The 26,229-nt window shown below is 45.8% G+C and overlaps 1 protein-coding gene across 2 annotated transcripts in view; it reads left to right on the top strand.

The window, feature by feature from the left end:
- ZBTB20 (zinc finger and BTB domain containing 20) overlaps window positions 1-26,229 on the top strand; it is a 3,989,371-nt gene that overhangs the window by 2,157,650 nt on the left and 1,805,492 nt on the right. The window contains exon 1 of one of the 2 annotated variants that reach the window (XM_069635902.1): window positions 1,663-2,168. The exons of the other annotated variant lie outside the window; for it this stretch is intronic. The gene's annotated coding sequence lies outside the window, so the exon portion shown is untranslated. Of the gene's footprint in view, window positions 1-1,662; window positions 2,169-26,229 lie in introns of those variants that run through there. 2 annotated transcript variants of the gene reach the window in all.

The raw sequence follows: 26,229 nt of genomic DNA, 5'->3' as shown, positions 1-26,229 counted from the left end.
TACAGACACAAACACACACACACACAACCTCTTGCATGCATGCACACATACATACCCAGTGTGTACCCTCACCCACCCCTGATCTATACCCACCACTCACTGCCTCATGGCCGCCTTCTGATTGTCCCGCCCTGTGCACTCTGCCCCCAGGAGTCAGGAAGCAGGCCGAGGTGACAATCGCACCGCTCCCCAAGTCCTGTCTCATGTGTGCTGCGTCAGGATTTCAGTAGGGCGCCATGCAAGCTGGGGAAGCAAAACACACCCGGCTGTGCGTGGCCCGCTGGTCATGCCCTGGCGGGGGTACACGCACAAAGGGAAAACTCACAAGAAGCTGCCCTCTGGCGCTTCCACAATTGGTGTCAGGTGGGTGCCCTGCTGCCCATTATGGACAAGCCACCACTGCACATTCTGATAAATAAGGGAAACGGCATGTTGGGACTAGCCACACTTTCTGGGGACTTACCATACGAGTTGCTGGCAGTGTGGCGATTTGAATGATTGGTTTCTGGCACTCTGGAGGTAGGCATAGATTGCCAGACTTGCACTATCTTCTGCTACCACCATTAGGGGCCCAGCGTTGTTTGCTGCTACTGGCCGGCCAGGTGCAGAATAGTGTTTTCCGCTTTTACTGGCCAGTGGAGAGTGCTATTAATTTCTACTAAGCACAGCTAGGGCCTGCAATGTCTGCCACCGGCCGTGTGGACATTGCTTAAGCTTTACAGCTTCTCCAGAGGAAAAGGAAAGCCCGGCACCTCTGAAGAAAAAATAAAGACTACCTGACAAATGAACTTTGCCTTCATTTTTCAGAGGATGGAAAAAGTGGTGAAATAAATAGATTCGGTGTAAAGAATCCATCTCTTGAAAGGCCACTAAACTTTTCCGAAAAGTATTACTCTTCATTAGGGCTGCATCTGTGAACCAAAAAAAGAATACACCATCCGGTCGGGCTTTGGGGATGTCCCCAGTGAACACGGGTAGCATAGCTCAGTGGCAACGTGTTGGAAGCAAGACAACGCAGAGCAACACTGGTTCGAATCCCCGATCTGCTCTTCGGTATTAAGCGCGTTATAAAAAATATTTTAAAAAACAATTATAATAATGACACCGCGTCGGGGGAAAATGTATGTATAATTCATTTCGATTCAGATTTTCTGCGTGTTTGGACATTTTGGGGACTGGGTTTGTTCATGTTCAGTTCACTAGACGCCACAGGAAACGTAACATAGTACATCCCTACATTAAATCGATGGTCATAGGATCCGCCGCACTTCATAGACGTGTGTATAAGCGCACCCATGGGTGTCAAGTCGCAAAACGGCGATAACTGGAGTGGCCAGCTGTGTGCAGCGTACAGACAGACCCCTGCAGCACCCGCTTTGATCCACAGAGCGACCAACCCTGATTTGAATAAAGCGTCAAAACCAGCATTCCGCTTTTTTTAATTTCTAGTAATGCCATAAACGCGTGCCGTTTTGAAAGTCAATCCCAAAAGTGCTCCGTGCCCTGCTTTCAAACTGAGCCTGGCGCGTGTGCGTGCACCTACATCAAATACACTATTGTTTTTTTTATAAACGGGGGAGCGGGTGTGTATGTGCGTGGACGCGTCAAACGTGTTGTGCCTGCGGAGATATAAACCGGGCAGTAGATTAAAAAAAAAAAATAGCCCTGTGATGCTTGTGCTTAATTTGGGCGATGCCTCTTTAAATTGGGAAGAGAGAGAGAGAGAAAAAAAAAGCCAGGCCAAAACAAAAAGCAAGAAGTGATGCGGTGGCTCCACACCCCCCTGCGCTAAAGACTACTTCCTGAATGTAATGTGCGGCCGGGGCTGGTCAGCGGAGCTCCTAAATCCTGCTAGGCCGTGCTTGCAGCAGCGCGGGGGCTCGCCGGGGGCCTGCAGCAGCGGAAGCAGCAGCAGCGCGGGCAGCAGCAGCAGCAGCAGCAGCAGCAGCGGCGCCCGCTGCCTCCTCGCCGTCACTGAGTGCACTCCAGGCAGCTGCGCGCACGGGGTTATGTGAGGACAGCGTCTGGGGCCGCCGCCGCTGCCTGCCTGCCAGTGCCGCTGCTGCTGCTGCTGCATGGGGGCTCCTGGGCGGCAGACGCAGGCAGCCTCCCGCTACTAGCGATGCTGCTGCCAGCGGCATGAATGCCATTTCACCTCCTTCGCACCGGTAAGAGCCCTGCGCGCTGCCTGCGCCGCCTGCGCCGCGTCCGCGCACCGCCACCGCCACACCTCTCCCAATAAAAGCACGGGCAAACTTATTGAATAATTCAGCGCCTGCCAAGGAGCCCTAGATTCATATGGGAATCGAAAGTTGCTTCACGCTCCCATGCAGACAGGGCAACAATAATGACACGCCTAGGGTGACTGCGCGCAACATGGAAAGAGCGTCGGCTGGTGCTGGCGGGCGCATAGTTCGGCGCAGTAGTTGAGTGCGCTTGTACACACGGGTCTGCAATGTTCTGGGGGCTCGACACGATGAGTGGAGGGCATCAGACATGATTAAAGGTTGCGAGTACAGCCGAAAGGTTACCGTGTCTCTGTTTACCACACTTCTGCTGTGTGTTCTGCATGCGCGTGTTTTATATTTATATATGTTTTTGCTCTGCGCATGGCTGTGTGTTTGTTTATATATATATATATATATGTTGTGTGTGTATATATAATTGCGTGGGACTGAATATATATATATAAATAGATATATATACACCCACACCCACCCTCTCTGACACTAGCGTTTTTTGCACACCCTAGTTCCACGCTGTACATATGGGACCTTTTCTTGGGTAAAACTGCTATGCAATGTTGTGGGCGAACCCGCCAATATACTGTATTCTCAATGCGTCGGAGAAGTGAATTTGAAACGCCAAAACCATGTCGACGTTAAAAAGCACCCGGTTCTAACTCTTCATTTTTAGAAATCGAGTGACAGTGGGAACTAAATAGAAACTTCGCAGACGGAAAGGCGCAATTTACGCGCAACAGGGCCAGTCAGTCGGGGGTTTATTTTGTTCAGTGTTTTGGGGTTATTTTGGTGCTTTTATTCGCTGTGCAGGGCCGGGCAGTGCGGCAGGATACGTGGGTCACTTGTCTGTTGCGTACGAGCCTTTCTTTTCGTAGACTTGTTGAAAAGCGAACTGGCACTTTTTCAGACAAACTCCATCGCCCCATCGCTGTCTAGAAAGTGGGTTTTATCAGCGCACGCTGCCCGCAGACCCGGACTGGCCGAGCCGAGCCACCTCGCAACTCCATAACGCCACAAGCCTCTGGCTCGGTGCGCCCCCATGAAGTTGGCGCCCCTCTATGGCAAGGTCAGCTTTCACTGCACTTCACTCAGCGTGGCTCTACGCTCCCCTTCCTTCTATTTTGCCTTCCATCGTTCTCGTTCTCTTTCCAGCTTTATTTTTATTCGCAATATGAAAAACGCATGTCCGAAGTCGTATGTTTGTTTCATTGGAAATTAATGTACACTACTTTTTTAAACGACGAAGCAATTCTTTATCTTTCACACTGGAAACATTGGCACGGTTTTATACTTAAAAAAAAATCGTATATACTTATTCTGTTTGTCAAGGACCCTGTTTTGTCCGAAATGTCTGGTACAATAACTTGTTTTTATGTTACTTCAGCAAATGGCATCTATCCATATAACAAACGCTCACAAAGTTTCATGGTCGCGTGTATGCGTGGAAGCCCGCTGCATGGGGGGTTGAGGGGTGGGGGGGCAGGGTCTTGGCAGAGTCGCTTGTGGTACCCCGACTTCCTCTGGGTGAGGCCCCCGCAAAACCTCCTTTGCCCATGGCCCGGGTTGGAAACCACCGTCGCTGCTTATGGGAGCCCAGTCCCTGTCAGTGCTAGACACAGAGGCCATTATTTCCAAATTATTCTGGCAGTCCTGCTGCTCGGAATGTCGCTAGATGAGTGTCACAGACCCCCCCCCCCCAAAGAAGCCCTGGGTAATCGAGGTGGCCTATTGCCCCTGCCTTGCCCATTAGCTGCCCACCATGGCATACCCCTCTCTGTGTACAGCCTACACAGTCTCGTGAAACTCCCAGCACAAATGTCCATTTAGCTACAGGGATTCCTTAAGCAGACACTGCCGGTGTATTCCTTGTCATTCATGGTGACCAGCCCCCCCCTCCCAGACCACTTGTCATCCGTTATAAAGAGGAACTTTTATGAAACACTTGTGGCTAATATGCTTGATGCTTGACCCAATATTTATGAGGACTTTTCCCAATGTACTGATTATGTTGACGTCTTTGAGGCCCACTGTTTAGCGGTGAATAATATGATATGATTGGTTATTTATAACGCACTTAATACCCACAGGATCGAACCTGTGCTGCTCCGTGTCATCTTGCTTCCAAGGCGAGCACGTTGCCCCTGAGCTATCCTCCCAAGAGGGTGGTTCTTCTGCTTCGTCCTCCTCCCATCATAAAACTACAAGTCCTCCCCCATTAGGTTTCACATATAGTCAGACCTAATAGAAAATTGACCAACTGGTGACTTCCCCAGTGCACCCCGACGATCCAGCTGGATCTCCTCACTGTTTGTTTGCCTTGCTCGGTCTCACCCCAATCTTATAGTGCTTTGCGCCCCCCTGGATCCATGTCCTGTTTACTGTTGTTGCTTTGATGTTTAGTTTATTAATATGATGTCCAATAGGAATGAACGCTCTGTCCTATACCATGATTGTTTGATGATTACTCACCCGCGCATCCCCACCCCCCACCACGTTCTTGGCACTTTGAAACAACATTGTTGTAAGTAGGAGCATTATAAAACACTAATGGAATGCCACCTTGATCCCACTTCCACCTTATCCTCTCTCATTGCCTGCGTACAGCGTGCTTTCGCTTTGTCATCAATGGACATTGAAGAAAGACTCAAATGTATAACGTGGCACTGCTTGGTGCTCCATAGATGTTTTTTTTTCCCAGTCAATATCTGTTTTTTCAGTTTTTCTTTTACCCATTCTTAATTATTACTTTTTTTATCTGTAACATTTAGTGATGAGCCTTATAGGATTGTATGTGCCCATAAATAATACAGTTTTTTTCCGTGAGTGCCGATCATACGTCAGTGACAGTTTGTTTTGAGTTGTGATTACTTTGGATTTGCCCAGGTAAAGTTATTTTTGAGAATTTGGAACACCATCTGTGATTAAGGCATGCAATGTGAAAATTAATGTTTGCAATTCTAGCTGTTTAAAGTTATTGTTTAGCCCCTGCTCTGTCATGAGGTGATAACCGGGATGTAATTAAGGGAATTAACCAGGATATAATTAAGGGACAGAACGCATCTGTGGTGTGGCAAGCTAGTCCTTTTCGTATTAAGAAGTGTTCTTAAAGGCAGGGCCTAATACTAGGGCGTTCAGCTCCCCACAAAATAAAGAGTTACTACTTTGAAATGACACTGAAAGATGAAAACACATGAGTAATGTTCTGCAATGTGTTGATATTTAGCGTAGCAGTACAACATGTTTCAATTCTGTTTAGCTACTGCGGGAGAATGTTTCAGGTTGGTGTCGCTTACTCATCTTCTAGAGGGCTAATAGGCTTGCTTCTGTGTGGATGGGCGTGCAAGACGGACTTATTGAAGTGTGGTTCTAGAGCATTGAAGCACCGTCCTCCTTTGGTGGAGCTGCATGCTTTTGTGACGTGCAGCGGGTTTCAAGATGGAGGCACGTAGCGGCTGGCTTTGGAGGTACGGTCTGGCTTCAGTGCTGATGTTGCTCAGAATTGTATCAGTAATGTATTCGATCATCTTGATGCAACACATCAAGGTGTTTATGCAAATACCTAAATATGGGGAGTCGCTCCTTTTCCCATTTTCACTGACCAGGAGGCCCTCCCCCTTCCTGTAGGAAAACACTCAATCGAACTCCAGCAACAATAAACACTAGGGCTCACTGGGCTCTGACTTTACTGAGTCATACAAGGTAAACTTGTAAAAATAACTTTATTTCACAACGGTAAACATGTTTATACAGATGTAAGCTGAAACTAAGAAATCTGTCAACAAATTCTATCATGACCAGTGACCGTATGGATTAAAAAGAAACATGTAAAATATGAAATTTCTAAAGGGAAAAACATTGTTGATTAAAAAAAGTTCAGAAAACGAAATTATTTTAAAATATGTATCAATGAAATGTTGAGCAAATAAAAATCGTGTTTACGCAAATAAGTTGTGGAACGTGGAAGGATAGCTTGTGAATCAGTGCATTGATGGCGAGTGTATGGAAGTTGGTTCGAAGGAGGTGACACAAGGACATTTGTTAAATGTTAACATACCCGGCTAACCATCATTTTTGAATATTTTCCCAAAACGTGACAGCCCCACTAGTGAGAACGTACAAGTTCGAAGACAGTACCTGTCCGTGGGATGGTGCCCGCTCAGAAGGGTCTACAAGCACTTTTTAGATCGGTGTACTTACGCGAGGGGAAATAGCCATTTGGACATATCGACTTACTTTGTACGCCGTATGTTTGCACGTGGACGACATTTCTTGATTTTGTATTTTTAGACATATTTTTTAGGCATTTTGACAGAGAACCAATAGGATGAGAAAGATCAGGCGAGGTCTGCTGAATCCTAGCGTAAGGTATTCAAAGCCCACCCAGTTGACCAGCAGCCTCAGATTGCCTAAGTTTCCACGTTCTTTGTCGTTTACAAAGAAAAAAAAAGTGAATACAAAAATAAACAACATTATTACATTATAGCTCAGAAGAAGTTACTCTGAAATCATTTTTAACAATTCATCAGTGATAAAATTCCAAGAAAAAAAATAACACAATTGTCCAAAATAAGAGGGCAATTCAATTCTGTTCCATAATACATCACATTAATATTTCATACGGTAACACAATCAATTGGCTCCACACTTTTAATGAAACCAGTCATAGATAGCACAACTGATGTAGTACTTCCGGCCAAACATCCCTTTTCCTCTAATACTGCATGTTGACACATTTACAACAGTAAGCAGAGCTTCCCTACTAATGCGGGACAGAAAGTCACCAAATGCTTTAAGTCTTCGGGGCCCAGAAAATTACAGAATCTACAATTTCCAGATTCAACAGCGAAAAGAGCAGGATTTATCAGATCACTATGACCCCCAGAATTCCGACGGCCGAAAATGCTGACAGTAAAAAAACTTTACACCCCATATATATGCGGGGGGAGCCCCCCGCAGCACCTCCATACTACTATTATATCCCATACCCCCCCACAAATATATGTGGTGTAAGGGGGCGGTAAGTCAGAATTCAGGAGTCGGAATTCTGAGGACGACATTTTGGGCCATTACCCAAAGAACACACCTAAGCATTAATTGTTCGATGAAATACGCATGCATTTTTTCCATAGTGTGAACCCAGTTATAAGTATATCATGGTGATTTGACTTTCACTGGATTTCCAACCAAGTCGTCTGTTGACGGTTCCAAGTCATTTCACAAGCCTGTACAATAATTAGCGATGTCATTCAAGTTTTCCAGTTTTCTTATCTTAGTCAGGTCCTCCAAGCCGCGGAATAGAGCCTCTGGAGCCAAACTAATCATATTCCTAAATAGGGTTAGGCGTTTCCACTTGGCTGTACTTAATGCGGAATTGATACCCAGTTCATGCTGAGTTGCCACAGGGGGACTGATTTCTGAATGTTAAGGGCACTACGCCAATCATTGCATTCCAGTGTGGCAAGAGTTTCAATTACCCAGAAGTAGTGCACCTCAGTCCCGTACAGGATCTTAGGGAGGACCTTACCGTCGTCGAACGAGCAAATATTTGCCAAAGCGGGCATCTACCCACCTCCTCTGGTTTGCCAAAGCACAAGCACGAGTTTGTAACCATCCTATAATTAGTAGTGTTTGCGGTTTGAACACAATGGGAAAGCATAGGGTCAATAAAGCTTTCTATTCTTTCTACTCTTTCCAAAGCTTCATTTTGAACGGATCAATTGAAAGTGCTCGGCTGCTTATTTAAGGTGCTTTGCAAAACCTTGTTTTTATATCGATCTTTAAAAAAGGATCAGTTGCGAAAGTACTAAAAACATTTAAAATACGTTGGAGACCAATCTCGTTGATATCAAATATTAAAAAGTCATCTTTGTACCTCAAATTACAGATCTTAGGTGATATGAATGCTGCAGGTTTTCCAAAAATCCCCAATCTCTGACATGTACACATTAAAAAGACAGGGGGCAAGAACACACCCCTCTCTAACACCCCTAGGTGTTGGAATTTCCGAAGATAGCCCCTGTCCACATTTAACCTAACCTGCATCACAGTTTGTTGGTGAGGCCCCAGCTCTGCAATTTTGCCCACTACAAATTTCTGTTTACTGCATCAAAGACAGTAGACAGGTCAATAGTAGCGATAAAAATAGAATTCTATTTCTTTGTCCAAGCCAGATATTGAACAATGGGTTGCTACTATGGTTATGTATTGTCACAATTTCCTGATTCAAGAAAAGCATCCTTCAACCACGGCCAGTTGGAATTCGTGCTCATGCATATGGGCTGACCTATAACATTCCCCCGGAAATCAGTCGAAACTAAAATCTTACTTGCCAGCGGCACAGGCCTTGTAGTACTGACCTTGGGTCTAAGGTCCCTCTCCGTATGCAGTGACAATCAAAGCCTAATTGCCTCAAAAGATGAACGTCATTCAAAATGGTGGCCACATCAATTTTTGAATTTTAAACATAAGTGCTCAGTTAAAACAGTGTAAATCAATAAAATCAACCCGCCAATGCTGCGTCCGGTCAATGCTCGGACGTTAGGAACCTCATTCAAGAGTCGCATAATATTCGATAATTTCAGGAAAATGTCTCGATTTTCAGGCAATTTGCTTACAAGTATTTAAGAGGGCCTCTGGAAAACAGAATATCAACATTCCCATCCTTGTCAATATAATGTCGATGATTAGATTTTGGAATTAGCATTTGGCTAGAGCCCTCCCATCCTTGTAGCCCATCAGGAACCTTAGAGTTTTTTTTTAAAAAACTCAGTTAAGTACTTGGTCCAACTCTTTCATATGTTTTTAAAGGACTGCAGGGAACATGTTTGTCAATGAGATTTGATACCACTACTTCAGGCATTGACTCTATGCTTTCCGTCAGCAAACCGGCCTCTGTCTGAACTGTTTGCGACTCAGTCGGCTTAGAAGTAGGAATATTTTTGGTCCGAATAGAATAAAAATTCTCTGTGCCATAGACAATGTGCCCGCTCTGCTCACTTCGATGAGTGCTCTGTTTTTTTTTTTCGGGGGCAGATTCTTCAAAGTAGTAGCTACTGATGGTTGATTTGTTGAAGCCTGCATACATTAACGTCGTGACTGGCTGGAGGCCGTTGCCTTCGTCTTGGATATATTTTTCAATTTCTTCTCCGCAGGAGCCTTAAAGCTTACCACTGATCTCGAATTTCGAGGTGGTATCACATAATCCTTAGTGGACAAAGGCTCTCTGCCGACTGTGTCATTTTTGTCTTTGCTCATACCTTGGTCGACCTCCATCACTGAGTTTTCAGTCGCAGCAACCAAGATATCTACCACCTGCACTGCTCAGGGTTGGTTGATTGGAGCGGGAGATTTAGAAAAAGGTGGAGTGTTCACATTTTCGATCACAGACATTATCTACTTCAGAATTGAAGATGTTACCAGAAACACCTGTGTGTTTCCCCTCAAGAAATTCCTTCAATTTATTTTGAACGTCAAAGTGTTCGAATTTAAACAGGAGGGTTTGCAATAATGTCGAATGGACACGTTTCTCTGTTTTCATACCTCGCACAATAAGACCACAGCACATAAGGCTTCATTAATCTATGATAGTAAGCCCACTTAATCCTCACCAACATTCTCATTAAATTTGTTGTCAACTCATTTGAGCAGTGTGGACAAATGCTGCGGGGTAACGGAGGTGGAGTGGAAATACACAACTTAATTTAAGAGTCAGAGTAGTACAATGAAGCATTCATCAAATCAGGTGTGTTGTTAATAGAATCCTGCTCCAACAATACATCTTGATAGGTACACTCAGCAGTGCATCATCTGGTACCGGCCCACTCTGAGTTGGGATGGAAGTAGTGGGCGATCGCTGTGTGGCAATGGGGAACCGATCGGGGAATCCACTGTCTGTACTGATCCAGCTTAATTGAAAAAAATGTGGTTATTTTCTTCATGTTAGTGTTTGGCTTTTTCTCACATGGTTTTAGATCCCAATCAACTGGCGTATGTTCAGTAAACCCAAAGTACCTTCAGCAGGGGAAAGTGATAGCAGGAGATCAATGGCCATCCGCATAGCTTTCGAAGGCACTTCCGATTGCATGGTAGACTTCGCCCCAATTGGTAGGAGGTACATACAAAGAGCAGGATATAATAAACATGGTTACATGTCACGGGCAGCCCAGCAAACTCACCTGAGGCTCAGGCGTCGTCTACTCAACTTAGCCTTATCCCGGGGGATCAAAAGAAAGAAAAATTCACTGTTAGCTAACTAGCTTCTGTGGTTGACTGCAAATCCGAGCTCTGTGACTAGGAATTTGAATTACGTGTTAAAGGAAAGCACCCTACAGTCTCTAAACATCAAGCCAACTGCAAGAAAATCAGACAATCAAAGCAGCGGCTTCCGATTCAGTTTAGTTTGCCTCTGTCTACCTTTCACCCTACCTGTCCGCATTCAGAAACTGACCCTAAAATTGACCTCACTGGCCTAGTCTGTGTTCAATAATGTCATGTATATGTGCTCAGATAAGGCCCTCCCAGTGGCTTATTTTGTGTTCAGAGATTCAATGTGAAGGCTGGAGATATTGCCACTGAGACATGCCAATGTTCGAGGACTCGTAAGAGATCTGCCTTGCAATCAGAGACTGTACCCCCTCGGTGATACAGGAGGATTTCAGAAATTAAGGTCTTGAGGGAAATCTGTAGAACATGACCCAAGCCACAAAAGGAGAGCGTGTTCTGCCTTGAGATTCAAGCTGGACATTTCTTGGCACAATGTACGAGTGGAGGATTGACGCCAAATAAAGTCATAGATGGACAATTTATCACATGTCCAGGAAGGTTTGCTGGAGGATGTCTCTCGCACTGCATGACAAGGCACAAGCAATGGGTGGGGTCTCGCATACTGGCTGTGCACAGGCATGGCTCACTCTTTAGCAATTCAGTTATTGGACATCTCATCTTTTCTGGTCATTATCTCCTTTTTAGTGCTCAGGACACCAATCCCAGTGGCCTGTGGAATTCGCTTGACTGAGAATTTGGGTCCAGGTCATTTTACCGATTGTAATGACTTCAAAGTAATTTACTTTAAAGTAATAACTTCAGAAAATTCCTTATAATTAGTTTAACAATTTTGGGGGGGGGGGGCTGGAATTCTATTCCCCTAAAGTAGTACTCCCAAGCAATTCTATTCCCCTACAGTAGTACTCCCAAGCAATTCTATTCCCCTACAGTAGTACTCCCAAGCAATTCTATTTCCCTACACTAGTACTCCCAAGCAATTCTATTCCCCTACAGTAGTACTCCCAAGCAATTCTATTCCCCTACACTAGTACTCCCAAGCAATTCTATTCCCCTACAGTAGTACTCCCAAGCAATTCTATTCCCCTACACTAGTACTCCTAAGCACCTCCCCACCCCTTTTAACGCCTTAACCCACAACCCTCTATATAAATTGAAGTGTTTTCGAAGTAATTACTTCTAGGTAATTTGCGGTCATAAAAACTACAGGATACCGAGAATTTGGATGGCAGGATTGTGGAGTTTTCAACTATCCACTACTTTGGCTGCTTATTAGTTAAGTGGGACCTTTCCTGTCACCGTTCTTTTCTCTGCCAAAACTCATCTAATGAGGACCTGAGAAACTGAGGAGAAATCAGATGTGACACCATTCCAACGACCTTGAAGCCTGCCCCTGACCCCTCCAGCAACAAGGTATACTTTGGTTCATAGAAGGAGCAACTTAGTATACTTAATGCCCTGTGTGTGTCTAATAAGTGCAGGAAAGGGGACTGTAGGGTTACAGGTACAGACAACAAGTGGTGTATATGTACATATCTGCACATGGTATAATGTATATATGTACACACACATAGAACCTGACTTAACATATCATGATTTCCTCCTGTAACCAACCACTGTACAGATAAGTCAATTTTACCTTTCAGATCCTGATTAAATATATTCAAGAAGATAAACACAAAATGACAATTTCGTAAACCTTTTTGTTTTCCTTTCTTTTTAGTATTCGTATGATTCTTTTGGGGTTGGAAGATATTGACGCGCGTGCCATTGTGCGATTGTCTATCATATTGCGTATGGCTTTTCTCTCATGATGAGTCCAAGTGTGTATGTATTTCTCATGCATTTATTTGGTTATCAACCGTGCCCAGTTGAAAAATATTTGCAATCATTGCTTTGTATTTGTTTGTTTGTATTCACATTATCTCCTGTTTTTTTTTTTGAACTTTCTTTATTGATTTTCAACAGATTAACAGACCACAATCTTGTCAAGTACTGTATATATACTACACGTCCACAACTTCCCCAATACACATTATCTCCTGTTTGAATGCTTTCTTGCAGATGCGCCCTGATGAAGGATAGCTTTATCCGAAATACATTGTCTTTTTGTTCTGCTTTCCTCTGTCTTGTCCATTTTGTTATGATATTTGACTATCATAAATGTTCTCTTTTATTTTAATTGCCCATATGCATACTTATTGTGTCTTTGTGAAACTAACCAAACTAGTAGAATTGTGTAGTGTGGACATCACGCCTCAGTTGTCAGCTCACAGTGTTTAAGGTAACAGCTTCAGTCTTTCTCTAATTTGTGTCAGTTTGTTAGCAAAAAGGTTGACGCAAGGTTCAGGCAGTTGAAAGGGGAATACGTCTTATCCTGTCACCCTCGACCCCATTATTCTGTTGTGGCCTTTTTGGGGTATGCAGTGATAAAGTGCTTCATGCAACCAAGTAAGCATTCTTGTAACAGTGCCACGATGCCCTGTGACATTTCCCCAAATTTACACTCCCAAGAAAAACAAGCACTTTCCTCAAATATTCTAGGACTGGGGGTTATAATAGTAAATAATTTCAGTCCTAAAATATGTTGGGGAAGGATTTTAGGGGTGCAGGCAAAAGAATTGCCACCCTGACGACTTTTCCTGGGAGAGATTATCACATAAAACGTTTTTTGATAAATGCTAAACCTGCCTCTGCAGTCTCTGTGGTGACCTCCATGCCTTACAGTCGAGGTGCCTTTGTTCACAAGGTCATAATAATGCAGCCCTTCATTTCGGCGAACTAATGCCAGAACCTTCAGTCTTGCACATCGATGGAGCAAGCCGAGGCATTTGTGCTGATGCAGACCTGAGGAAATCCCCCTGGAGGCATATGACCAAATTCAGGCTTGGTGTCTAGGAGCGTATTCTAGATCTGCGCTTCGAGGGTGCAGAACTGGTCCAGTCGCCCACAGATGGAAGAGGAAAGCCAGCTATGAGATGGATAAATAAGCGGCCATTTAATGCACACCAACATCTGAGGTTCTTGGTCTCGGTCAGGGAGTGAGACCCGATCCAGCTCATTTAGGGGGTTCCAGGACAGGGGAATAAGGCGGCCATTCCGTGCACAGGCGGAAGCGGCAATGAACCACCCCTAAGTGGTTTTATTGCTCCTCCTTCGTCTCCATCAGCCTCAGGACCTAAAAAGCAATGTGGGTGGCACCTGGGTCATTTTGCAGTAGGAGCATTGGCATCAGATTTCCCAAGTCCTTTGCTTTTTGTGGTTTTCACGGAATTCCGCCTTCACCATCTGCTCCTGCCTCTCCCCCCCTGGGGGTCTTTGGCAGGTAGGCTAAGTGTGTGCCAGTGCCGGGTGCTGAGCTATAGAAGATCGCCACGCTGAGATGTTTGACAGGAAAGTGAATCCGTTCAGTAAAGATTGTGGGCCTCATTACACGGTAGGCGGTAAGGGTTTACCGGTACCGGTAAGGGCACCGGTACCGGTAAACCCTTACCGCCTTACTACCAGGTCCCTTTGCGGGTCCTCCTTTAACGCCTGGTTTTTCCTGGCGTTAAGGACGGGACCCGCAAAGGGACCTCGGAGCTAATTATGGTACCGCAAATTGCGGTACCGTAATTAGCACCTTCCCCATTCCCATTATGCCCTATGGGGCAAAAATGGGAATGGGGAAGGGCCTTGGTGAATGGGGAATTACCGCCCCCGCTCACCTGGGAGTAGGGCGGTAATTCCGCCATCCACTAAGGCGGACTCGGTACGGTACCGGCGGCAACCATGGCGCTAATAGCGCCATGGTTACCGCCTACCGTATAATGAGGCCCTGTGTCTGCATTTGGCCATCACTTTACTATATGACGGAAGTATTCTTGTGCTTTTTTGTAGAGAAATAGAGGGTAAAAATGTTCTGAATAGCACCTGTAGAACCGGAGGAAATTGATAACGAGGGTGATGTGGTTGAAGAAGCAGCACACCATTTGGTATCTCATTTCAATGCGCGACCACTATATTACTTTGATTGACATTTGTAAATCGCACATCTGCCATTGGCCATTACATCTCCACCATTGAGCCGGTGGGAGTTGCAGCTGCAACCCAAATACGTTGACACTGCAACGAGCAGCCGTGTGTGGTGGCAGCAGTCATCCTGATGTGGCACAGGCCTGCAAGACATGATTTGGGCCCTGGCACTTATTTATTTGCCAATGAAGCACCAGTGTGTGCTTTTGACTCATGAAAGGAAGCCGATTCGCTGAGGGAGAACGATAACAAGGCAAAGAAGGCACACAGACTGTACTTCAGCACACATTTCTGAGTGCCACATGCAAGCAGGAAGCGCTCATGAATGCGCAGGAGTCGTTCTTTCCGCAGGGCTTAGGGAGACGGCTAAGGACAGGGTTATCCTTGGCACACAGGATTGGCAATGAGAACAAAAACAGCAAAGAGGCGTCATGCGCTTTACCAGTAGTGAAAGTTTAAACTATGGCGTCTGTCCCGAATTCCTGGCATTCCTGAAAGTTGCTAAAGTATTTATCACTTCAGTGAGCCAGTGCATGGGGAGGTGGCCACACTTGCACACACAGGGAAAGGCAGAGACAGCGGCCCTAATTACGAGTCTGGTGGAAACACTGCCGGTGCCTCCAGCGGGTTGCCGACGGACTCGTAACACGTTTCCGCTGCCTGACTTCCCGGTGTCACCGATCGGGAAGTCAGGGGCTGGAAAACTGTAGTCCCCATTCCCATGGAGCTGCATAGGACACCAATGGAATGGGGACACGGAAGCACGGGCACCGTTGCCAGCGGTGCCGGTGCTTGCATGAAAACTATGCGGGCGTGGGCCGTTACGCCCGGCTGGTCAGACTTGCCGGGTGCAACGGCCTCCACCCGCATAGTTGTAGTGTGACGGTCCCGAAATGGGTGCTGGTACGGTGCGACCGGCGCCCATAATTCAGGACCACACCACTTGTAATGAGGCCCTGTGTGTTAGTTTTGTGTTCACGTGTAATTTTTGTTTAGAACAAACTTTCTCATTGCTTTAATGACCCATAATTCTGTGTAAATGCTACGGGTGTGAGGACAGTTGTTCATCTACATTTTTTTAGGATGACCAACTTTAGGAAGTAGGATTTTTTTTGTTTGCGTGTTTGTGCAAATGTCACTGCTATTAATAATAGTGTTAGGCAGATCATACATTCAGTTGTCCCCCAAAGTTCACATCATCCCATATTAATTTACTGTATGCACTATTATGTATGAAGCCACAACTGGTATGGCCTGACTTCTGCACGAGTCAGACGTCATGCACACACAAACACATGCATTCACAAAGCATCACTGCCCAAACATAAGGTTCCCACCCCGAGGCTTGAGCTGGCAGATTATCTGGCGGCACAACACAAATGATAATGATGTGTTATTTATATAGCGCCTTAATCCAAAGCGCTTTACAGAGCACATATTTACATACACTATCGCCCAACCAAAATTGGTACTCGTTCATCGACCTCGGAAGGATGAAAGGCTGAGTTGGCTTTGCCGGGTTTCAAACCTGCGACCTGAAGATCACGCTCAGTTCGCAGTAGCGAGCACTCAACCCGCTGAGCTATCTTACAAGTAACGCATCTCCTCTGTGCACCCTCAATCAGTGTGCTCGGCTATGCTGCAGCACACAAGAACTGGCGGTGAAGGTGGGATCCTCTACACTGCAGACTCAGAAAACACTGCTGTACAGTAGCCACGTAGAGAAAAGTTGAAATGCTTTGGCCAGGCAGGGTTTGGCGGTGATCAGCTTTAATAATCATTATGAAGGGAGAAGTCCCTCCCCTGCCATGGACATTTATAGAATGCAGGCTGTTCTTGCTGCGGTATTTGGAGCTGGACTCTGGGGTACTCGGACATACACTTTTTAACATCTTCACAAAGCCCCTTTTTGATGATCTAGACGATCTGGGTATCACCTACACTAATTACGCCGATGACACCCAGATCCTCATCCCGTTGACGGGGGATTATAACAAGGATTTGGCCTTCGTTAATAAAGTGTACCTCATCATCCAGGCATGGATGGCCTCACACAGTCTATGCCTGAATGATGACAAGACGTATCTCCTTATTCTAGGCTCTACTCACTACCTCAACAAGCTGGACCATAAATACTCATTCTTCATAATTGACAACAACAAGATCAAGGTAGCTAAGGTGGTTAAAAGCCTCAGCTTCTATCTAGATTCAACCCTTACCTTCAACAAACAAGTGAATGCAATGGCTTCCGCCACCTCCTACACTTGCAAACTCATTAGGGCAGCCAAATCCTTTCTCTCCCCCACCAACTGTACCACCTTGGCCAGGGCGCTGATCCTATCCAAGTTGGACTATTGCAACGCTCTATATGTAGGTTGTAACAAATATATCTCAAATAAAATCCAAATCCTCCAAAATAATGCCCTTAGAGCGGCCCTCAGTATCCCGAAGAAAGCCCATATCTCTGACCCCAGAAGATCTGTCAACTGGCTATCCATCAAGGACAAGATATTCCTTAAATCGGTGTCTCTGATTCATAAATGCCTCCACCAAGCAGCCCCTCAATACCTCATCTCCAGATTTTCTAGACCCACCCTCTCTCGCCCCTCGAGAATGGCCAATTCCAACCTTCTTCTGGTGCCCAGGTTCAAACGTACAATGTCTGGAGGCAACAGCTTTCCAGTAAAAGCAGCACAATTCTGGAATTCCCTTCCTCCTACCTGCAGGGAGGACCTACCCTACCACCAGTTCAGAGCCAGGACTATCCACTGGCTAAAACCTCTCGACTCATAACGACCTTCCGAAGCCCGGATGCGCCAATACCATATGGCTTCTCACCTCATTGAATGTAAATGATTGTAAATATGTACATAGTATTGCCTATAGTGTATATGTTCTACCCTTCCTATTCGGCGTGATACGTCCGGCACTGTAACCGCAGCTGGACCTCACCCCACTGTATGTAACTAAGTTTTGTAACCCTTGTGCTGCCTTTGCGCCTGGCTACCCCTGGGTTAGGTGCACATTATAAATAAATAAATACAAATACAAACACAAATACGTAGTTTGCCGTTGGATGAAATTAGGTTATTTAAGCGGCTCCTCAACCTTCCCTATAATGCCCTGAATTTACTAATTAAACTGGAGTTGGGTTGGTCTGGGTTGGAGTATTTGATAAAGTTGGTACCTTTTTATTATACTATTCATGAATTAGGCAATAAACCCTGAGCCGCAGGGCATTACCTGACTCAGTAATGCCCCTGCGGCGAGGAGCTTATTGCTATTGTTACCGGGGCCCGCAACACGGGGGTACTAATAGCCGGAACAGAAAAAAAAAGTTAAACAATTATAATAAAATGACTGTCGGGGAAGGAAAAACTGAGTCCATTTTCCCTTTACATGGCGGCCATCAGGAGCAACCGAGCTGGGGACAGAAGTGTTCCCAGTGCGTTTGTTCCCAAAAAAGAAGAAAAAAGAAGGTAAGTGGGTTGGGAGGGCAGGGAGAGGATTGTTTGCAGGGGATGGGGGAGGAAGAAAGAAAACACCTGAATCGGGGGAGGATGACAGCCTCCAGCCAGGTGGAGGCTCGGAGTAGGGATTGCCCTGTTTCGAGCCTCCTTATTGGTTGAGTGAGGGTCTGCCACACCCCCCTGATCCCTGCCAGGAACAAAGGAAAGGAATCCCGGCGGGGGATTCCCAGTCGGGTAAAGCCCCGGCAAGGGCCAATCAGATTGTTGCATTCTAATTGACCCTCGCCGTGTACTAATATGGCATACGAGCGAGCTTGCAGTCTGTCGGGAGGAAATGAGGGACTTGCTGCATCAGAACAATGTAACAAATCTTCCATGGTTTCAATTTATAAAAAATATGACTGCTTTGTTGGACCTTCCTCTCCTGTGGAGTGACCCCCTCTGGTTGGGCCATAATTGTAAACCTGTCTTGAGGGATTCATATGACAAATGTTCTTTTAATGAGTTATGTAAACATTATTTGGGGAAAAAAGGTTGTGCTATCATTTTTAGAATGTAAAAGTTTTTTTTTTTTTGGAACTGTACCTGGACATTACCTTTAAAAGGATCGAGAAGACCCTAATTATAAAGTTCAGATTAAGAATCCTCCCGGTTCATTATTTTGTTGCTCGATGGAATAAGTATTGTTTAGATAAGTGTACATTTGTACCACTTCGGTGGAAGCTGTTAGTCACATATTTGTCCTTTATATATATATTTCCTTAAGGAGACGTTTTCTTAGACTGTTATTTATTCAGTGGCAAACAAGGTCTGTCAGGCTGCTGAAAATAACAAGAGATGAAATGTATGTATTTAGATGAATTAAGTATTTAGCTTCTGCTTGGGTTTTGCGTGCAAAATATTTAAATGATAGTGCATGAGTTTTCTCTTTTTACAGTGTATATTGTATATCTTTAGCTTGTCTTAATTCTGTACATCTTATGGCTTTGCCGAAATAAAATAATTCTACACACACAAGACCCCGGAGCAGAATAATCATGAGGTGCTCATCGCGTCCACTGTTTTCCATCTGCAACCTCGGGGTTGCACTAACACACCCTGCACGAGGCACACATCAGTTACTGCGCCAGATTAAAAACAAGTAATAAGTGTAACATCTGTATTAATCTGCGCCAGCATGTCTACTCAGCTGCTCCAGGGGCAGTGGCGTCAATGCCTAAGGACACAGTAGGGGCCCAAGGTTCCAGACTAATACCCCTATTTCACCCCCACTTCATTTAGAACATAGCAAGAGACGCTTCATCCAGATGCCCAAGATGGACTCTCTGCCTTGGGCGACTGAATAACTATTTCATGGCTGTCTGTGGGACCGATCCAGAAGCCAGACAGTCCATACAGCTACATCTGGTCAGTGATGAAGTTCATGACATATCTAATTCATGACCCAACACTGGGCAGAAACTGGATATAATATATCCAGTGAATATATAGCCACCACACCGAATATATAGCCACCACACTGAATATATAGTCACCAAATATTTGCATACTTCAAGCCCCAAATAAACCCAGATTACAAGAGATTCGATCTTACAGGTCTGGGGTGATTCACCAGAAGCATTGCATGCATTGCATGGCAAGCTATGACAGGCGGATGGCAATGAAGAAATTAGAGTCCATATAATTCAGAGGGGTGCATCAGTGAAACTCGGATGAAACATTGTACAAGAGCCACTCAACTTCCTGCAGAAGATAGTATCAATAGCCAGAAATCATGAACTGGCAGACACCAGGGCCACCGAAGTGGGTACATCTTTCAACAGACAGCAGAGAGGGTACACCTGATAGAAGAAATGAGTGTAGTACAGCAAAAGAGAAGACAGACCACCACTACAGGCAGGTCAAGAGCAAGTCATGGAAGGAAACTAACTCCCTGATCAGGAGCAAAAAGCGCAAGCATCTTGACGCACATACTCTCGTTGTGGAGGCAGCCTACACGATCTGCAAGAATTTCCAGCTACGGGGTTTGCTTGCTGGAGATGTAATAAACTCAACCATTTCCCTAAAGTATGCCGCCCTAGACTTGTGGCAGTTCCGAAGTCCTGCAGAAAAGTCTACAGTCAAATTAGTAGGACCACTCTCATAAAAACGGGCCATCAGCCGAAACCTACATGTCCAGTGAAGACTAAGTATTCTTCGTATTTGAAATCCACGAAAACACACGGAGTTCAAGTGCCAAGCCACCTCTCGGTAAGGTCCAACTGGACAAAATGAGTCACCCCAGTGATCAATACCGCAGTGCCTGTCAACGTGTAACCGGCTGCCAAGTTAAAACTCCTACAACCACGCCCACGTTTGCAACCCATGAGAGTATGGATTTTCGCATACAGTAACAACACCCTGATAACTTTGAAAGGCGTGTTCACATCAGAGATATCCCACGGGGCCAACTGAATATTTTAATGAGTTTTTGTAGCAGAAGTAGGAACGCACATGCTGCCGTGCGGCCGCATCTTTAGACCTTATTCAGTCCACATTCCAGCTCCACAAATCGGACCTGAAGATTTGCTGGAAGAGTACAGCTCACTATTTGCAGGAATTGGGTGATTCAAGACTAATGCAATAAAACTGCATATTTACCACACCATGGAACCTGTGTGCGTGACCATGTTCCATTTTATCTCAGACCCTAAGTCGAGGAGGAACTTGAGATACTCGAAAGAGCTGGGATCATTGAAAACGTGACTGGGCCAATAACCGCGTACAAGTCCAAACAGCTAGGGCAGGTATGAATTTGCGTTTTTGTGCATCTGCGAAAGAGCTAAAGAGGCAGAGGCATATTACGCCCACCATTGATGACATCATCTCAGATTTGAGTGGCACTCAATACTTCTCCAAGCTTGATCTGAAATCAGGCTGCTACCAGTTGTAACTCGAAAACAGTCCAGATCCATCACCACTTTCCCCATGCACGTAGGTTTTCGATGCTCCAATCTGTTTAATCAAATCTTGAGACATGGAGGTATTCCAAAATGCAATTTGCTCTGTGTTCTCCGACCAGACTGGTGGCCTCAACCTAAGTGATAACAGCCTTGTGTGCTCCAACATGAGGCACGAACATGCGGATCACCTTCCTGCTGTGTTTGACTGAAACCGAACGGACACTACATTGTAAAAGGTGCTAGTACTTTAAGCCGAATCGCATTTTTTGGGTACGTGGTGGACAGGAATGGTATGCAACCGGATCAAAAAAAAGTTACCGACATGAAGTCAAATCTCTAGATCGATCACTGATCTACAAAGCTTCCAGGGGATGGCCAACTACTATGGGCAGTTCATTGAAAGGCTCTTCACAATCACAGAACCAGGACCCGTGGCATATGCCAGTTGACCCCTGAACCCCACTTAACAGTGGTACTCACAAATTGAAAAGGAGGTAATTGCTGTTCTCCTGGACATCAATCACTTTCATCTATACACTTTTGGACAATCATTTAAGTAAGTAACCAACCACAATCCTCTGTCAGTATTACAATGGTTGGCGCCAAGGCCTCTGCCTCCGATTGAAAAATGGCTATTGCAACTTCTAAGGTACGATTTCACAATTCAACATTTATATAATATTGCCAGTTACATTGCCAATAAGCCAGCGGATAGCAATCCAGGTGACTTCCTGTCCAGTCACCCGCTTGAGGCGACGGCTAACGAAGTGGCCGAGCAGCTAGGACAGAGGAGCAGGCCAGGTTATTCGGGGAGGTAGTGGCTCCCCGAGCTTTCCAACTTTAAGAAATGACAGGCGTGCCACAGCATGATCAATACCTACTTGCAGCTGTGAACGTTGTTGGAAAAACATACTGCAAGCTTCTGCCCAGCTCACCAGTGCCTTCAAGGCCCATCTAGCGGTACTACTGGCAGTACACCAGGAGCTTTCAAAGACCCCCGAGAGAGTGTTACTCCGAGGCACTCAAATTGTGATGCCGCAGTCAATCACGAAAAGTGTAATTCAACTTGCTCATAAGTGCCACCAAGGAACTGCTAAGACTAAAGCCTGACTAAGAGAACACATGTGGTTTGCAGACATTGATCGGAGAACAGAAGGCATTGTATCCAGCTACTTAACGCGTCAAGCAGCTGGCAGGGTTAGTCCTCCCTCACCCATCCGTACTCAAGAGAGATGAAATGGACTTTGGCCAAAGGTCAGTGCTGATAGCTGCTCAACATGCAATGACCGATGCCTCCCAGTCCCGCTTGACAACTGTTCCATATATCCAGAGGTAGTGCAAGGGCCGTGATACATGAGCTTGAGAAGATACTGGGCGTTCAAGGGCCCCTGACGAAATCAAAAGCGACAATGGGTCACTGTTCCGAGTCAATGAATTCAAAGAGTACCTGGAATGTCCAGTCATCAACCACCAAAGAATCTCTCCTGGCTGGCTTCAGGCAAAAGGTGATGCTGAAGGATTGATGCATACCCTCAACAAAGCCATTCTCACCACCACCGAAGGCAACGAATCCCTGGAATCCCAAATAGGCAAATGTCTTGAGACCTATCGTACAATGCCAGACTCCTCTACCGGATGCACCTCAGCATTATTGCGGAATCCTCGCTCAATATCCACCACAATTCCTTCATCGTGGACAGCTTCCACTCTCCATCCAGAGAGGGTACGGCGTCAAAGGATTCAAGCTAATGACCACATGAGCCGAGAAGCCCAGCTAGAGGTCGGGCAAACAGTACTGGTCAGAAATCATCAACCTCGAGCCAAGTTAGACCTGCCTTTTGAGACCACACCACTAACTGTAGTGCACCGCCAAGGAACATTAGTGACTGCCGCAAACCAACCTGGGGCTGGGACTAGGAATACTCATCTTTATAAAAGACTCTCCTAGAATCAAGGGCAGTGCGAACACTGAACACAGTGGTCCATCTAGTCCTCTGAAAATGCCCCCCGCCGCCAAAAGTGAGCCAGATCCTGCCCCGCAACTGGAACCCAAACTGGTATAACCGGCCCCTGCTTCCATGAGTACCTGCACCCCTCTGCAAGTCCAATGAGGATCTATGACCCAGGGCTACAAACAGAACGGCCATACCTCTCTGGAAGAAAGACAGGACCTCATTACCTGAAATGTTGACACATTCACGAACATAAACACACACACAGTCACCACACATCACCACCCAGAAATAAAGGAGTTCCTGCCCCTGCACTCGAGCAGGCCTATCACCCAGCAGAATGACAGTAGCGCGTCCTTAATAGGTGTGCCAGGTGCGCAAGTCTTTTTGCTTTAAATCATGGGATGTTATATTTGTAAAAGCATTATGTAGGTATACTTCTGTGTGTTTATCTGCATTATAATTTCCAACTTAAATACATTTTTTAAACTGTTCATCAAGTGTTTTTTAATGCTATTTAATGGCCACATCTCTGGTGCCAGTCGCCTTTGTGCATAGTATCTGCATGAATGTTGGTCCTGGCAGTTGTTCTAGAGTATCAGGCAGTAGGCAGAGCGTTTTAACATGACTCCTTTGCCCAAAGGTTCTGTTCAAATCCCTTGCCCGTGTGTACTAAAATGGCCGCCTCAAGGCGAGTATTTGAAATGGTAGCGATAGAAATGTTTCTTTCCAAGTAGTGATTCTCGTGCACTCACATTGACTTCGTGTTCTTTTTTAAGTTTGCCTCTGGGCCCCTTGGCCTCAGTGGTTGGACGTGTGCATGTTTTCTGACTGACTCGCATTACTCTGGAATGATGTACCGTTCTAATCTGGGAATGTTTCAACTCGCTTTTGACTGAAATAACATTTGAGATGGGATGACATCACGGGAAACAAACAGATTCTTAATGCGTTTTTTAAAAAAAATAAATGAAAACCCTATACATTGTTGTTTATTACGTTCAAAGTTGGGTCCGGAACATTTGTGTCAATCGGGTGGCAAAAATTCAAGTTGCAAGCAATTATTCAGCCATGAAAGTCACCCGCCACCTCCATTGTATACATACCCACAGCACACCATTTCTTACTCTCCAAGAGTCAAATATTCGTGCACATTTTGCATCCTGGGGTCATTATTTATTTGACCTGAGACTTAAAAATTGCAGAGCGAGTTACTGCATATCATTTGAGTGAGCTGTGATGCCACTCATACTGTCACAATCAGCCAAACTTGGGCATGCCAGCTGTGTGGCGGTGTGGGCAGCATGTTGGACTTCCTTTAGCTAGAGGGGGAACAGCGGATAGGGGAAATGATGCCTAAGAAGGAGGCTGCTTCAGATGACGTGTGGAACAGGGATTTGTGTTTGTGTTTCGGGGTTGGGGAGGGGGGGTTTCCTTCACATGTAAAGGAAGCTAGGTAGGATGGGTAGGGTATTTATTATTTATTTCAAATTGTAGACAGCACTGACCCTACCCAGAAGGTCTCGGAGGGCTTCCCCCACCTGGCACTTCCCCTCCCCCTGGCTTCCCCCTGCACTTTGCCTTCCCCACTTGCGCGATCTGAATGACACAAGGCCTAATAAGATCGTTTGTCTTGTCCTCCCCGTCTTCCCTCCCTTGTCTTGTCGCGCCTAGAAACACTTGTGTACTGGCGCGTTATAAATGACTTATTAGATCATGAAGTGAGGAAGAAGTTAACATTTTTCAGAACATGACTGGAAGATCGGGCTACATAAAGTATAGCAAGGGAGGAGGCCTGGCTCGCGCCTCGAAACACTTGTGTATAGGCGCGTTATAAATGCCATATCGTATCATATAGGTGGGGGTGCGGTTCAGGAGGAGGCTGATGCAGGGAGGATTAGGGAGAGGTTTTGGAAGAAGTGAGGTTCTAAGGAGGGGGCAGCTGGAGTCCATACTATGAGATGGGTGTGGTTTTGAAGCAAGATCTGTTTTGGAACTTTGTATAGTGTCACATTCTTAAATAATTCTCTGTCAGGCTTTGAAGCTTCAGTACACACAAGTGTCCCAGCATTGCGCAAACTGACATCAAAGCAAGCAAAGGCTAGGCTTTTAACTTACAGTCCACCCGCCTCATTGCGGTCCGTTCCCCTCTCATCATTGAGTTGGGTAGACATAACCTTAATTCATTTGTGGAGAAGAAGATTCTGGCCGCGCTGCCAACCTAAGGGATTAACGTGAAGTCTTGTCCCAGAACCCAGGAGAGCAAGGAAGTTGCAGCTAAAGGCAGTGAGGTGGAGGGGAGAGGAATGCGGCTCACAGTGGAGAGAGGACAGGCAAGGGCTGCACATGAACGTAGCATCTAACTCGCCCTCTAGCTCTGGTGAAACCCAAGAGTGTTCTGGCTGCCTGCGGGTGCATTGGGTATCTTCATGCTAGTGGTCCGGTTACCTGCAGGTACATTGCGTATCTTTAGGCTAGCAGTCTGGTTGCCTGCAGGTGCATTGGGTATCTTCAGGCTAGCAGTCTGGTTGCCTACAGGCACATTGGGTATCTTCAGGCAGGTGTTCCGGTTGCCTGCAGGTACATTGGGTATCTTCAGGCTAGTGGTCCAGTTGCCTGCAGGTGCATTGTGTATCTTCAGGCTAGTGGTCCGGTTGCCTGCAGGTGAATTGGGTATCTTCTGGCTAGTGGTCCGGTTGCCTGCAGGTGCATTGGGTATCTTCAGGATAGTGGGCCGGTTGCCTGCAGGTGCATTGGGTATCTTCAGGGTAGTGGTCCAGTTGCCTGCAGGTGCATTGGGTATCTTCAGGCTAGTGGTCCGGTTGCCTGCAGGTGCATTGGGTATCTTCAGGCTAGTGGTGTTCTGGTTCCCTGCAGGTGCATTGGGTATCTTCAGGATATTTTGAGAGTGCGGTATGGCAAAGGGGTTGCACACAGCAAAGCTCATGTTGGGGGGAGGGGCAGCAATATAGGACAGCGAGTTGAAAGATATCTTGAGTAGAGTGCTATAGAATAAGGTATCTAGGAGGCAATGGAAGAGGAAGAGGGTTGCCGTAACTGACCTTTTTATTGACAGTCGAATATAGGAGAACAGACCTAATTTGACCTAATTTTACTCCCACCTAATATGACCAATTATCCCCTTTTGTGACAGAGTAAGCCATTCGGTTTGCTCAGGGGACATTAGTCTATTTAGGAGTAGAACACAGGCTTGCAACAAGTGGAGTTGGGGAGTCTGGTTCTCATTATGCCTTACTCTGGGGCAACATTATGTTGTTACTCACCCCATTTTCATGACTAGCACTAATAGTTGTGTAGTTTTGTGTAA

The sequence above is a fragment of the Ambystoma mexicanum genome, chromosome 7p, assembly GCF_040938575.1.
Source record: "Ambystoma mexicanum isolate Mex_15411 chromosome 7p, UKY_AmexF1_1, whole genome shotgun sequence".
Classification (NCBI taxonomy): Eukaryota; Metazoa; Chordata; class Amphibia; order Caudata; family Ambystomatidae; genus Ambystoma; species Ambystoma mexicanum.
This window is presented reverse-complemented; position numbering and strand designations above follow the sequence as displayed.